At 32.0% G+C, this 16630-nt stretch overlaps 1 long non-coding RNA gene across 1 annotated transcript; it reads left to right on the forward strand.

Moving 5' to 3' along the window:
* Positions 1-13303: 13303 nt before the first annotated feature.
* LOC132717450 (uncharacterized) lies at positions 13304-15721 on the forward strand. Its single transcript, XR_009623960.1, has 2 exons — positions 13304-13383; positions 14072-15721. It is a non-coding gene; the product is annotated as an uncharacterized LOC132717450 (long non-coding RNA).
* The last annotated feature ends 909 nt before the right edge of the window (positions 15722-16630 follow it).

Consider the following 16630-nt stretch of genomic DNA (forward strand, 5'->3'; position numbering starts at 1 on the left):
AATTTAAATCTCGAAACTGACCGTTAAGTTTTATATTGGCCCGTGATATGCTGTTAGAAAACAACAACAATGAATAATAATGAAAACAACAATAAGTTATAATGAAAATAACAACCCCCTCAAAATACGCACATAAAAGACTGAAAACTGGAATACTATGTTAGTTCGCTAACTGACGACAATAAATAAATAGAAAAATGAATGAACGAACGAACGACCAAACGAATGAATGAATAAATAAATAAATAAATAAATGAATGAACGAACAAACAAACAAATAAATAACTAAATAAGAATAAATAAATAAATAAATCTTTTTTTAAATGATGTTTTCCCTTGAATTTGGAATATAGAATATATCTCGCAACGGTAAAAGGGAAATATCCGCGCAAGCGCAACTCGCTCGTAAAATATTTCATCCTTCTCAGAACAACTTATAGCTCCGTATTCTGGTGAGACAAGCTAGTTCCCTATACAATCCACAGCTTAGGGAATCATTGTCATTTATTAAAGATTTCATAAATGTGCGTTCTAGGAAATAGTAAGAAAAGAAAGAATAAAAGAAAAAAAGAAAGAAAGAATCAACTGTTACAGCAAACAAAAATTGCCGTCACCGCTGGTAATTATATTGGCATTCAAATTTCGATACATTTATCAAAGCAGTAAGTTACAAGCTTTATGTGTATATGCTTGATTCGGAGGTGTCTCCTTGCACATGTTGTCGGTTTCTAAGTGTGACTTCATCTAGTTTATAACGGTATCTATTTAAAATCGAATGTAAAGACCACTTTCAACGTACATAAACCACGCCCGAGATCACGGTCTGGAAATAATCAGTACTGACATCATGAAGGGAACATTGTCGTAACTATATTAAGATTTGAACCTTAGATACTTTGGTTGAGAGACAGAGACTTTAACCTTAATATCTGGCGACCGCTTCCATTTGGTCAATACTTGGCTCGTTTATATCACCAGTACGGTAACTGGTCTGCATCTGTCGCCACTGTAAAACCGGATTAAGCCCTATGCATTTGTCGTATATCCGAAAAATTCTTGTACATAAATTACCAGGCCTGTAGTTGGTCGCTTAAATAACTTATTATTATATTGAGTTCATGACGGTGTGTATTTCTGACGATATTTCCACTTATTTGAGATAAATTCTAAATATAATATTCGTTTAACTTCATAAGTAAACCTAGAGGCTTACAAAATATAATTTCATTCAACTGATCCAATAAATTCATTCAATACACCCCCCTCTATTTGCTAAATATCAATAATGAAAAAAATTATTAGAATTATACCAAACATTAAATTAATCTAAATATCAAACTTACCGTCACTTTAATATACCCAACTTTTTCTATTTCAATCTATTATTAAATGAATATATGAATGTTTTTAGAAGCTATTGATATTATTTCATCTCATACATATGTGATATCTTTAGTTATATCCTTGATAGTGGTCATTTTCTGAAGGTGTAATTTGGTCTTACATACTTTTGTTAAGTCGCTTGTAAAAAAAAAAACAAAAACAAAAACAAACAAAAAAACAAACCCATACATTTTGAATAAAAAGATTATGACTTATTGTAATAAAAGTAATATCATATCTGACTTAGAAAAGGACAATCGACAGTTGATACGTTGTTTATTATGTTAACAATAGAAAATTAGGCAAGGGGAGGTAACTTCGCCCATATCATTTTCCTTGTTCGTAGAACCTAGAGTTATATCTACAACAGAATACAGACTCTGTCTTACTATTGACAATATTATACTTATTTTGTTTTTGTTTGCTGATGATATGATTATTTTGGGTGTAGCCCCCTGATTAGTTAAATCAATCTGTAAATCTTTTATTTACTTATTGTAAAACATGGAGTATATAAGTAAATATATACCGATAAAACCAAAGTAGTTATATTTTGCAGGAAGTGTTTTAATACGTTACGAAGATTGGTTTTACAATGTATAAGACTTGAAATTTTGTATAATTTTATTTATGTGGGTACAGTTTTTTTATTATGCAGGTAGTTTTGTTTCTAAATCAGGAGCATTTAGTTGGTAAAGCATTAAAAGCCTTAAATTTGATACTTATCAATTGTCGCAAAATATAGAAAAAAAAAAACTAAAAAAAATTTGTCAATTAATTGATTATTATTATTATAATTATTATTATTATTATTATTATTATTATTATTATTATTATTATTATTGGTTTTATTCTAAAACATCAGAGATAAGGGGATTCATTAAATCTAAGGAAATTGAAATAATATATCTCAAATTTTGTATCACGGGGGAGGAAGTGTTACACGAAGGATGGAGTTCTTATGATAACTTGTTTGGAGTTCTTATGATAACTGTCACGGAGTTCCTGGAAAACGTTACGAATTTCTGTGGAAAACTTTTCTATATACTTAGAGAACTCGCGTAAAAAATGGTTATTTTTAACTTTAAATGGGGAGTTTGAGGTGCTAAATTAAACTTTGATAATTAAGCTTGCCCTACATATTGTATTATGTTTCCGAAAAAAATATTTTAGTCCATATTTCGTCGCCGTTTAAAAAAATCTGGTAGTTTTGAGAAAAATTTCCAAATTACTTGCTAATTCGTACATATTGACTTTTTCATTTGTGATCTTCGTTGCTATACATAATCACCTAATTATAGTAGAGAGTTGCAAACATAAAGCCCGGGCTAATAAATGTATACCCGATTTTTCAAATGTTACGGAGTTCTTGTGATAACTCAAAATATGTCCTGGAGTTCTTATGATAACTTTTGCTACTGCCAGTGTGTTTCTTGTGCTTAATTACGGCACGTTTAAGCGTATTTTATTAGTCAATAAGTGTGTAAATCATTATGAAGCATAGTACGCTTATCATTTGCACAAAAATTTGGTTATATAACGTTGGATTTGATCGTGTTTTAGCTCCTAATTAAATTTGTGCGAAATCATATTGACATTATAAAACCCAACGAATGCACTAAATGTTTCTGTGTATACTGTTCGTCAACAAAAATTTTATGTCATAAGTTTCCGCAAATGCAACATTGAGGCCATGTGGCAAAATTAAAACACGATCAATGAATATATCTGGAGAAGACATGAAACTGCTTTGGTGTACAGTCTACATAGGATAAACAGGTGCTAAGTTATATCTTCAGGAACGACCGCCTCCGTGGTCGAGGGGTTTGAATCGATGACTTCTAATCCAGTTACCTCTCTGGCGTGGGTTCGATCCCCGGGAGATGCTTTGGTAGTTTAGCACGGAGGAAGGTAGTCTAGTACTGGTGTAACTCTCCAGGAACGATGGAAACTACCCGCCCATATGACTGAAATACTGTTGGGAAAAGGCGTAAAATGAAACAAACAAACAAACAAAATTCTTCAGGAAAACCTGAATCAGCGGTCACCTGTATTCAGCAGTAACATGGCTTAAACCGCCAAGGAAAAAAATATTTAAAACTTACACTTTTTTTCTCAGATAACTTGTTTTAAACAACCGCCTTTCTAAAGCAGACAATAAGTAGTTGGGCTTCCCTCAAGAAGCGGCTAAGTAAATTGTATCATTATATACCATGTAACGTATATAATCGGGATATCCTTCACACCCATGCACCCGAAATGTATGATCTTTTTATGAATAAAAAATCAACCGATTACTACCGATCTCTTCGACAGATTTGCACGTGCCCTACGTGTTCGAGCGAAAGAAGTTCGACAATATATTTTTGTAATCAATTACAGCAAAAGTTGTTGCAAAATTTCCACTAGGACTCCAACTTTGATAAGAAAAATGTATGCAGTAATTTTCCGAAATATGGAAATTGCTATACGTCACGTGATGCTACATTGGATTTAATAGAGAAAGGAACAAGGTCGATAAACGGCATGAACCTTACGGTGACTCACGTATCTTATTAAAGACTTACTTTCTATCGTCATATCATTGTCATAGAACTTTATACGTTTCTAAAACAAAAACTGATACCTTTTAGAAATTGAAATACCCGTTGAATACATAAAGACGACACCCACCTCATTAAATTCAGATAAGGGTAGTGCATACTACCTACTATTTTGCTGATAATCATTTACATGCATACCGATAGCATAGTTACTTAATTAATGTTCTCTAAAACTGCCAGGAATAATGCATATATGACGAAATCATGCTTGAGTATTAAATTCAAAGCGTATTTTTATCCTGTAAGTAAATGCTCTACATCAAGTATGTTTACAGTCATTCCAATAAAATAAAACACACACACACACACACACACACACACACACACACAAAGACCAAAACAAACACACAAAAAACCCACAAGAAACGGAGGTAAGAAAAATATCTCTTGAACTGAAAAACATGATCAAAACCAACGTTATATAACCAAATTATTTTGCAAATGATAAGCGTACTATGCTTCATAATGATTTACACACTTATTGACTAATAAAAATACGCTTAAACGTGCCGTGATTAAGCACAAAACACACTGGCAGAAACAAAAGTTATCATAAGAACTCCAGGACATATTTTGAGTTATCGCAAGAACTCCGTACATTTGAAAAGTCGGGTATAAATTTATTAGCACGGGCTTTATGTTTGCATCTCTCCATAATTATTAGGTAATTAAGTATAGCAACGAAGAAGATCACAAATGAAAAGGTCAATATGTACGAATTAGCAAGTAATTTGGTATTTTTTCTCAAAACTACCAGATTTTTTTTAAAAGGCGACAAAATATGGACTTAACGATTTTTTCTGAAACAAAATACAATATGTAGGGCAAGCTTAATTATCAAAGTTTCATTTAGCACCTCAAACTTAATAATAACCATTTTTTTACGCGAGTTCTCAAAGTATATAGAAAAGTTTTCCACAGAAATCCGTAACGTTTTCCAGGAACTCCGTGACAGTTATCATAAGAACTCCAAACAAGTTATCATAAGAACTCCATCTTTCGTGTAACACTTCCTCCCCCGTGTGTATAAATATTAAAGGTCAAAACAACGACATATTCAACGGCTGTTTATAGTGAACTCGCGCGATATCCTCTGTATTATGAGATACGTAAAACAATTAAATATTTTTTTTTAAAGCTGATTGCCTCCAGATGAGTCAAAATATTCCAAGAAAATTAAACTTGGGAAAATGTATTAAGATTTTAAGAAAATTAAACAGGTAAACAATTCAAGTGATAATTCATATCTTATGTGCAATTAATGAATGATCTTTGCAGTATTTATCACCATAGATAAAGGGAAGCAACTCTAACGCGTACATACAACAGTACACATCTATTCATTCCCTTGCAAAGACCTGTTGTGTAGCACATGCTAATTATGACATAGATATTAGCACATTTTGACCTCTTTTTGGTAATTTACGTGGATTATTTGATTATGATAATAATGTGTCAATTACTGTCTTTGTTCACGTCACAATATTTTACTTTAAAATACATTTTCAAACTTTTCATGAATATAAGGATGAATCTGGAGGCGTGCTGCTTTAAAATGACCAAAACGGATAAAATTATATTACAACTCGCGTATAGAATTGCATGTGATGAATGTTAAATGGAAAAGAAAAACTGGTTGTCAGAAGTGAAAAACAACATTTATCTGATTATGTTTTCGCATATAAGTGTGATTCACCTGATACTTTTGAAAATACTTTTATATTATGTTGCTAACAGTTTTGTTCGAGAGTGGCATGTTAATAAGAAAAACAGTCCTGTTTTGAAGTTTATAAGGTTAAACTAATTTAATGTATAAAAAGTACTTTGATATTTTGCCTTGTAATGCAAGATATCATTTAACACAGTTAAGGCAGTCTTCACATTCTTTGAAAATGTCAAAAAGTTCGGTACAGTGCCCGGAGAATCAAGAGAAATCAACGTTATTGTATACACTGTGATAAGCACGACATCGAAGACGAATATCATTTTATTTTTGATTTCCCATTTTATTTTAAAACTGTACACGAAAAGTATTATTGTGTTAAACCAAGCATTTTTAAATCTATAGAACTAAAAAATGATAAAAAAGAACATTTTTTACAAATTTAGCTTCTTACAAATTTAACTATTCATATTAAACGGACTATGACTTTAGGAGCATTTGCTTCACATATTTAAGTCCATCTTTTAATTATAGAAAATAAAAAAATATTGCATGTTTACAATGTAATAATTTTTTTCAAATGTAAATGTGCTAATATATTGGTATGGCAATTCGATACTTACATTCATTGGCAAATATGTTACGATGATGTACGTTTGGTTCAAATCTGATAAAATATATGTTCTGTTTTGTTCAAATAATTTTTTTAGAAATAGATCTACATTAAAAAAATCAATAAAAATACCCCCACAAAACCCCCCACATAAACCAAACTATAACAACAACAACAAAACAATTTTCGTTGATACAGTAAAGGGATGCGGATATTTCTTTCGTGAATTTGAAAACAAATTAAAACAACCACTAATATTCTGAATTTACACTTATGGTAAAGAGGGTTGGTTATAAAGGGAAGCAACTCTAACGCGTACATACAATAGTACACAACTTTTCATTCCCTTGCAAAGACCTGTTGGAAGAGCGCTGTACATGTAGTACATTACGGAGTTGAAATGTTACTTATGACAAATGAAAATTGAAAGACAAACCTTCACTTCAAATCCGGAGGTTATCAAAGAGAAAATGGGACATGCAAGAAATAAAAAGTTAACTCTTGGCCATGAGATAATAATGATGATGAAACTAATAATTACTATAAAAACTAACTCATGGTAATTATATAAAAGATACAAAGTGATCTTATCAATGCCGGAAAGCTTTATTTGTGCTTCCGATAGATTATGAAACTATGAAAGTAGATATACGAGAACAGTTTAAATATACGAGAACAGTCACGTTTCTAAGGAACGTGTTTTGTGTTTAATTTTCCGTTTAAATATGGATTATTTGGACTGGAGTAAAAGAAGATGAATTTTTACAGTAGGTTGGAAATTGATTATCATTGAAGCCTATAGTATGCTTACTGTAGACAATTAAGAAACATAATTATCTTGAAACTGTCTGATTTCTTAGAATAAACAAAATAACATTCCTTTATTTGAACTATTTTAAATGCTGTTTCCTAATCTGTCGATGATCACAGAATATTCAAGATTACACTTATTTTCATTTCCTAAACATTAATTGAGCCGCGTCATGACAAAACCAACATAATACGTTTGCGACCAGCACGGATTCAGACCAGCCTGCGCATCCGCGCAGTCTGATCAGGATCCATGCTGTTCGCTTATAGACCCTATAACAAGTAAAGAAACTGATAGCGAAAAGCATGGATTATTACCATGGACCCATTATGTTGGTTTTGTCGTGACGCGGCTCAATTATCGAACAGAGAGATGATAACCGCGTCGTTTGGTGTTTGTTGTTTTACTGTTACCACATGTTTACAAAATCTTATGTGTAATTTGTCCACGTCTTTGTAGTTATACTTGTACTCCCAAAATCTCTGAACGAAATAAAAGTATTGGCACCACTATCGTATCAAAAGATAATAATTCAATGTTAAAGTTGTATGCATCCAAATAAGCTAAAATATTCCAAGAAAACCAATCTTGAGAAAAAATTAAGATTTTTGGAAAAGTAAAAACGATTCAAGATTCTAGAAACAATTTACATGTTATATGCAATTAATAACTGACCCTGACTTTTATCACCGTATTTCTACTGCGTGACTGACGCAGCATGTGTATTTTTTTATATATATTTCAATCTCTTTTTTTTTGGAGGGGGGGGGGGGGGGAGTGATTAATGTGACATGTACGTTCTGTTTGCAATGTGCTAATTATTATATATTATTTACTTCACAATACTTTACATATAAACACATTTTCAAAATTTTCGTGAAAATCAGCAAGAATCTGGAGGCATGCTGCTTTAACATCAAGTTTCACTTTGTCAAATAAAAATATCAGATTATGGTATGCTGTTAATGCTTGGTCGTGTAGACCCTTAACTACATGACTCTTATTCTATCTATACATAAATTTATATCTAAATAAGAGTTATATACTTGCTCAATTTTCATAACTTTGGATTAACAATTACATCACATTATGTTATGAATAATCGTATATGATTAAAATCACATTTTATTTATAATCACATTTTGTTTAATAAGCGCATTGCAATAGTAATAACATTGGATTAATAATCACAGCTGTTAAATAAACTTATTTTCTAATTCGCTCTGCTTTACCGAAAATAAATTATATATCATTAACAGTTGTGAAACCTTCAGTCTTAGGCAGACTAAACAACAACACTCAAGTAGGATAAAGGCCTTCGCATTGTTTCAATATCGTTGTATACAAATCAATACAAATAATAACTGGTATTTCTGTGAATTCGATGGATCCATATATCATAATCTCTGGACATGCAGTCCTGGAAGGTCACAACCTGCGGAATAAACTATTATATCGACTATTTACAAGTTGATTCAAACAAAACAAACACTTTTTCGCTAACTACCCATCAATGGATACGAAAATATGGCTTAATAAAAATATTTCTTTGGGGTGGCCGGACGGGATACGATGTCATATTAATACAGGCGAGCACGAAATATTCGTGCTAACTATGTTTTACACACCTCCTCTATTGTTTGTGACAGGTCTATATTTTTCGGATAGACCTGTTTAAACAAAAGAAAGTCCGTTATGAGGTCTATCTTTTGCACGTGCACAGGTCTGTTCTAGCCAGACAGACCCGGTCATGAATTACACGTGAAAAAATTGGCCTGTTAAAGTGCAGACAAAGAAAACATGAAATGCAATAAAAAAAAATGAAATAAAATGTAAATGACTGTCATAGTGTTCCTGTCTTACCAAATCCGGATACATATTTTAAACAAGATAATGATTAATGAATGCACTAAGCAATTATTCCAGTATACCTATATCAAATCTTTGAATAAAAATAATGGATAGCATATCACATTTAATATTTATTTAATCGCGTCATTTTTCATAGAAATAGAATCTAAGTGGTGCTTCTGTCATTAAGTTCACAATATAATAAACTGGACGTTTCATGTTCCTTTCTATGAAACTATATAGCAGTAATCACAGCATAATTATCACGATTTTAAAATGTTAATAAAGTTGTAAGTGATTTAGTATAATATTTATGATGAACGATTATATTTTATTCTAGAACACTTCATAATATGTTATATAAAATAAAGTTGAGGTTCATGTATCTCACACTTTCATGGTATGCTGGGTATTCGGACATTGCCCTTCGGACTGTTGCCCCCTCGGAAGTTTGCCCCCTTTTTCCAGTGGCGGTCATTTGCCCCCCTGATATCTTTGGAAGGGACGGACATTTGCCCCCCTCCCTGTTTTAAAAATGTTAAAATATTTTATTGTTGACTTGTTTGCTACCAAAATTCATTGCCTATTGTCGAAATTTAATTGTGCTTAAATACACAAAAACTCTCGTGCAAATTTGTGAAAGTCAAAATAGCATCTATAAATATTTATACTATTATGTTTCCATTGACATAAAAAAATCTAGATGACAAGTGACAAGTGACAACAGCAGAAAAAGCGGGCAAACGTCCGGGAAGGCAACTGTCAGGGGGTAAATGTCCTAGAATCTGCATTGTCTGATACGAAATACTACGAAATACTATCAAAATAATTATTCCTACTTTAACATACTTTCCATTACAGACCTATTCACTTTATTATTGACAAATTGCACATTTAGCTTTTTTGATTATTTTTTTAAAGGGAAAAGCAAAGTTAAATGCAAAATATATATTGTATTTAAGCAGAACGTTGATAAAAGCTTACCTGTACATGCGTTGTGTTAAAAATAATATTTTGTGCGTAATATCAAATGCTTTCGGATCAGCCATTGCTCAAGCCAATATAGTTTTACGGTGTGTAAGTTGGATATCGACCTCGTACATCGATCTTTCTGTTTAGGAAAGACCCGGTCACGAATTTCATGAAACACCTCGCTCATAAAATTCGTGACCAGGTCTTTCCTAAACAGAAAAACCTCGTACTCGGTCGATATCCTATACATACCTCACTTGACCGGACAATTATAACTCTTAACCTGCAATAAATACATACATTGGGAGTAATCGTCCAAAACTAAACTTTAACCATTATTCTCTACGTATCGCTTTTAGGCTTCTGGAATCTGTTAATAAAACTATCAAAATACGTGTATTAAAACTATGGCATTGTACATACATGTATAAGTACATTTGGAGGCGTGCGAAATGAGATAGCAAGTCCCACAGGACAGATTCCTGTTGATATTACAATTTTGTGTACTTTTATGAAATCATTATAATGCATGATTTTCATTTCAGTTGACCTGATACTTATTTCAAAGTAAGGAGTACGATACATATAAGATACATATAAGACCAGAATTGGTCAGAAATTATCTGCTCAGACAACCATCTTATTTGTGTGACGATTAAAAAAAGGAGACTGGGTTGCCTGATCCAGTAGATTCAACATTTTGTACAAAACAATGTTGTAAATCTGATATAAACTAGTTTGATAGTAAATCACTGGATACACATTGTTTGTGAAACTGGTGATTAAGATAATATTTAAAAAAAAATAGAAGGATGCCTTAAAAAATGATACTTAATACAAAAATTTTACAATCTGGTCCGTGCAGATTATGAAAAAAAAAAACAACAACAACAAAAAAACCTCACAACAACAACAACAACAACAAATAAACAGAAAGAACTTTTTTCGGAATAAATATATCAGCTTAGTAGCAGGGCAGAGTTGTTAAGTAAGTATCTTCTCCATTGCCTGTAGTTTTTATTTCTTTGATTAACCCCCCCCCCCTTCCCCCGGTCTCCTGTCCCCTTCCCCTTTGTGGGCCTATTATTATTTTCTTTGAATTCCTAATCAGTTACAAATTATTTATCATTTAATGATTGACGTGTCTTTGCCCTGTCCTTTTTATGTTTGGGGTCCGCCTGGGCTCCTTGCCATTGGTTCTTGTTGCTTGGTCATATGGGGGTTGCGTTCCCTTTCCTTGTTGATCTTGTTTATCATATTTTGTTCTTCAACATGAGAACACCTTGTCTCCTTATGTCCACAAAGGCACGAAATACCCAACTACATACTAGGAAGATGTAGTTAATTCGGATATGATAAGGATGCGGACACTTCTTAAATAGTGAATTAATTGACAATAAAGCTGAGTCCACTAAACGGATGAAAATCTTACCCTAAACAGTATAGATAAAGTGGGCTTTACTAAACTCGTCATGATTTTGGAAAATTATGTTTCTGAGTTTCCATTTCTTTTTTATTTTATCGCATCTATCCAAATAATGATGATAGCGTTAATTTATCAAATTATCAAGTTAGAAATAATGAAAAGAATTTTTTTCTCCTTTTTTGTCAAAAGATGGGTAGTCTGATCAGGATCCATGTTGTTCGCTTACAAACCCTTAAACAAATAGAGAAACTAATAGCGAACAGCATGGAACCTGATCAAACTGCGCGGATGCGCAGGCTGGTCTGGATCCATGCTGGTCGCAAACACATTTGTTGGTTTTGTCGTGACACGGCTCAATTATTTGGACAGTTTTCCATCCCGAAAACATGTACAAAATGTCAGTTCAACTTGCGCTCATTATCGTAGAAAGGTGAACACCATTGAATTCAGATCCTTCGGACAAGGGACCTTTTTATTGTGACATATAAATCGCGTAAAAGCATTTGATTATGTGTTTTAAATTATACAAAATGAATTCCAAGATATCTAGTCTCGGGCACTTTTGTACATAAATATAAAATAGATGTAAAATTAAGAGGTGAACGATAAGAAAATGCAAGTTAAGTGTAGCTTTGGTAAATAGCCAACTTAACTGGATTTAATTTGAATAACGTTTATCGTTTATCTTAATGTTAAATAAATATTTCAATCGACTGTTCAATTTATAAATGATTGTCCATGTTCGAAACATATAGTTTGTATAAATAAACAAACACATTTTTTCTTTAAAGGGAAATGCGACAGTTTATCGAGCAGAAAAGTTTTTGATATGTCGTATCCTTTTTAAACACCCTGAGTATTTTATTCTATAAGTATTGCTTATAACTGCACACTTTCGGCGGCACAATTCCCTAAACACTTTTACACACTTTATGTTTTCAAAATACGGTCACTTCATGTTTTATATCATATCTTAATTGAATCAAGCCGTCGGAGTACATAAATTCACTAAAAATCAAATTTCGGGATTAATAATTCCATTTCGGGAATAGGATGTCGTGAGACGGGAACCTACCAGAAGTTGATATAGACTCAGCTATTCATTATAAGTTGCATGTAAAGGTTATGATTGTTTTAAAGTTGTTTATCAAAGAATGTACGGTATACGTGAATCAATCAAATTTAAGTACATTATGATTAATTCATCAAACAAGTGTTAACGCGCTGAGAGTCGCTTTTCGGGAAAATGCGTGTGTGTATTTGAGTTTAGTTTTACTCGCCGACCATTGCCCACATGGTCGTGTCATCCAGAAGAGTGTTAGCCATTTTAGATTATGGAGGACAATGCAAAACTCAGATACAGAAATATTTAGCGTGCCAATTGCTTTAGTACTCATACACGGGACCTCGATAGTAGTTTTAGTTGGGAAAAGTACTTTGACGAAACTATTTATATTGATGTTTACCGGCAAGGGATATTGAATTTAATTTAGAATGGGAATCATAATTAGACAGAAGAGAGAGCCTTCCAGGCTTACTTATTACCCATGATTTTGATGTACTTCCGACAAAACTGTTCAAAACGATCACTTATGAAGATACCCCATTACCGTTATGCTCGCATTTTGGCTAGCTCTTCGATATCGTCATTAACAAAGATTTACAAAAAAAAAAAACACAACAAAACAAAAACAAAACAAACAAAAATCACTGCAACGTTTATGAAAATCCCATATTGTATTATGTTGTTCAATCACCGAAACATAAAAACATCATCAACAACAACAAGAATCTTTCGTGACTACGCTGATTATGTATACTTTTACTGAGATAGATATAAGCTCGCATTCCTCTTTAAAAAAGGATTGAAAACAGATCCTTCAGGTTTATACAAGACGAAATTCACGTATATAAAGATAACAGTATTATATATGTACCGTGTGGTTACGTGTCTCCAAAACAAACCGTCATTCTGATAATAGATACGGTGAATGTCGGATTGCTTTTCTTTAAGTCTTATATTCCATTGTGTATACAACATTTGCATAGGTGCAGATAGAGGTAGGATATTTTTATTTTATTTCTTATAATAAACAACTTATGTTTACCATAAATTGATATATATGAGCGTATCATGAACCCGACTTATGTCTAAGAATAAGTATTTGTTAGTGTTTAATACAAAGCTTTTGGTCAAGAACGGCACAGCCATTCGACCACTTAAATTAAATAAATACTTAATATAAACACTAACCAATATATTGTTTCATAAAACTGTCGATTTACTGGACTGATATATAAACCTAGTCTAGGGAAGTCTGCCTTTGTTTGTATAGTTTAACACTGAATCAGTATTTTGTTTATAACATTTTATGCAAAGAAAACCAAGTCAATGAATCTGATTTATTTTTTAACAAACGCAATGCGATTGATTATAAAAAAATGCAAAATGCTTTTTATCATTTTTACCCATTCTATTTTTCAGAATTTGCATTTTGTAGATTTTGAGGGGTAAAAACCCCTTGGCCTAAAAAATTATCTGGAGATCTGTATAATTTGTTAATTGAAGGTGATAAAACTTGACTTATTGTTAAAGTGTTTGCCTCTCAACTAAGGGACTGTTACAACCATGTTTTCTTATATGACACCAGCTAGCGCTGGGTTTGTTTCCACGAGGCTGACATGTCTGTAATAGTAAATACAAGTTTTACGATAATCCTTAAATAAGTATGTTCAAATTCTATTGCAGGGTGATAGAGCAACGGGTTATGGACCTACCTTACTGAACACTCTATTTGGAGGAAAGTCTTCAAACAAACTTCTACAGTCTATAGCCCCTGCAATGCCACTGTGGGAACGTGAGGGGATGGAGGTGGAGGAAAATAATGACAACAGCAAGAAAGCCAAAATACAAACAGAGTGAACAAATTCTGCTGGTACAGCAAAAAATATATATGTGCACTTAGATAAGGAACAATATAAAGTCTCTGTTTTGAATAATTTCCTTATTTAATCTTTTAATTTGTAAATTTTTTAATTTAAATGATTGATTTATGAAAAAAAAATATCCTGGAAGAAAAATTTTAAGTTTTTCTTTCCTTGTTTCTAAAGTGTAGAATGTATTTATGATTATTTTGCACCAAAAAATCTAGACTGTTTTTAGGATGTACGCTGTCTCAGTTTGACATTTAGCTAGAATTTAATGTTGACAACAGAGTCCGACATGGCATTTTAAGCGTGTATTTATATAACACCAAACAGTACATAAGTTTTTAGGAAGATTTAAAAGTACGTTGTACATGTTTATCTGAAATAGATATGATAAAAATATGAATTGCCTAATGCTAACTATTGTCTGTGATTTTTTTCTTTTTCAAAAAAAAAAATTCAGTGCTCTCCCTTTGGAGGTATTGAGTTGTCTTTCTTAACAATTTGTGATGTGTTGTTTTTGTTAAAGTATGGAAGACAGGCTTTTAATAAATTACAAAAAAAATTGATAAGGTTCATTATTATTTAACAAGTTTTCTGTTCCTTTTGGTGTTAATTTCATGTAAAATTCTATTTATTTTGACCAGAAGATGTGTTAAAAGGGAAGTAACTTGGTTTGAATAAGACATGTCCTGATTTTTTTTGATTTTTTTTGTTTGCATGTTATATTTCAATAGACCAAATATAGGACTTTGCAAAGGGGAGATAACTTTGTGTCAGTCATGACATTTTTTTCTATGGCATGTAAATTGCATGTGGAGTTTATGTAATCAGATAAAAGAGAAAATACTTTTTCAAGGGAGATAATGCACATATTCTGACCTGTGATATTCACTTGGGTATAATTTTGAATATAACATGGTGTATGTATCAATAAAACATGATTTATTTGTTAATAATGATAATTATATTTGTTGATATAACATTATATAATTATTGATATAACATGATGTAATGTGGATACACTTTCATAGCAAAGGATAATTAATATGCAATATTCTATATAAAAAAGTAAACACAATAGTTGAGGACAGAAGTTACAACCCCTGAATATGAAACCTTCATTATTTTATGTTCCGTCCTTTTTCAGGACGGATTATTGTTCTTTAGAAATTCTTTAAAAAAATCCAAAATTTTGCTGCAATGATGAACAATGCATAGATTTGTTTGTTTGTATATTTATTTATTTGTAATTTTTTTGTTTATTTTTTTATGTGAACAACCATACTTATATCAAGTAATGAATTATTGGAAAAATTGAGCCTATCAAGATCAAAATGTACCATTTATAAATTACTATTTTCAAAATAAATCATTTTGTACCACAGAATCAGGAGACCGATTTGTATCACATATGTAAGCTTGTCAAAAAAACTTTGCACATAATGATTAAAATAAAAACTATCAGAAATGTGTTGTTTATTTTTAGACTTTATTTTTCTGTTTAGAACAGTAACCATTTGGTAACACAGTCTAACTACATAATTACTACTGTAGTTAGATTCAGGGGTTAAAAGTTGTTTGATGAACTGCTTCTGTATTTGACAAAATAAAAACATTTTGGCGCCACTTTCCTCCCAAGAAAATAAAACTTAATGGAGCGAATCTTCCTTATGCATTTCAGCTGATTACTGTATAATGTAAATAAGCTTATATCTTATAAATACTGTAATGTGAGGTTTTATATATAGATAGTGGCCCTTTTAACAGTTGATATATCTTGTAATGATTTGTTGAGAAACATGGCTTCAACACTTATAATTTGTTGTCAAATCCTATTATTTGTATTGGATATATTGCTAAAAGGCACTTTATGGCACAGGAATCAGTTTATTTTTCAAAAACTTTCAATTTTTTGAGTCCCGTTATAGTTTCCAAAAAGTTACTCGCTTGCCATACAGTAAAAGTTTCTGTTCAGGCACCCAGTGATAAGCATCTAACATACTCTAAACCATTATTTAAAAATTATAAAACTTTAACTTGCCTTTTTTAAGAAGGAAAAAAATATTCGCTTCTGAAGCATAGGGAAATTGAAGTACACAAGTTGTCTATTTGGTGTAATGAGACTAACGGCATTTGTTGAAGCACGTGGATAAAAAACCGTATTTTACAAAGAAACCGTATTTTACAGTTGAGTGCGGCTAGCTATATAACCCTAACTGTTGTCGGTAAGGCACATAAGATTATCCAGCCCGCAGAGGAGTGTTGAAATGAAACGAGCCGCGCCATAACAAAACCAACATCAATGGCATTCGCGCAGTCTGATCAGGATCCATGCTGTTCGCTATCAGTTGCCTCTACTTGTAAGAGGGTTTGTAAA

The sequence above is a fragment of the Ruditapes philippinarum genome, unplaced genomic scaffold, assembly GCF_026571515.1.
Source record: "Ruditapes philippinarum isolate M1 unplaced genomic scaffold, ASM2657151v2 ctg7029_1_1_1_1, whole genome shotgun sequence".
NCBI lineage: Eukaryota > Metazoa > Mollusca > Bivalvia > Venerida > Veneridae > Ruditapes > Ruditapes philippinarum.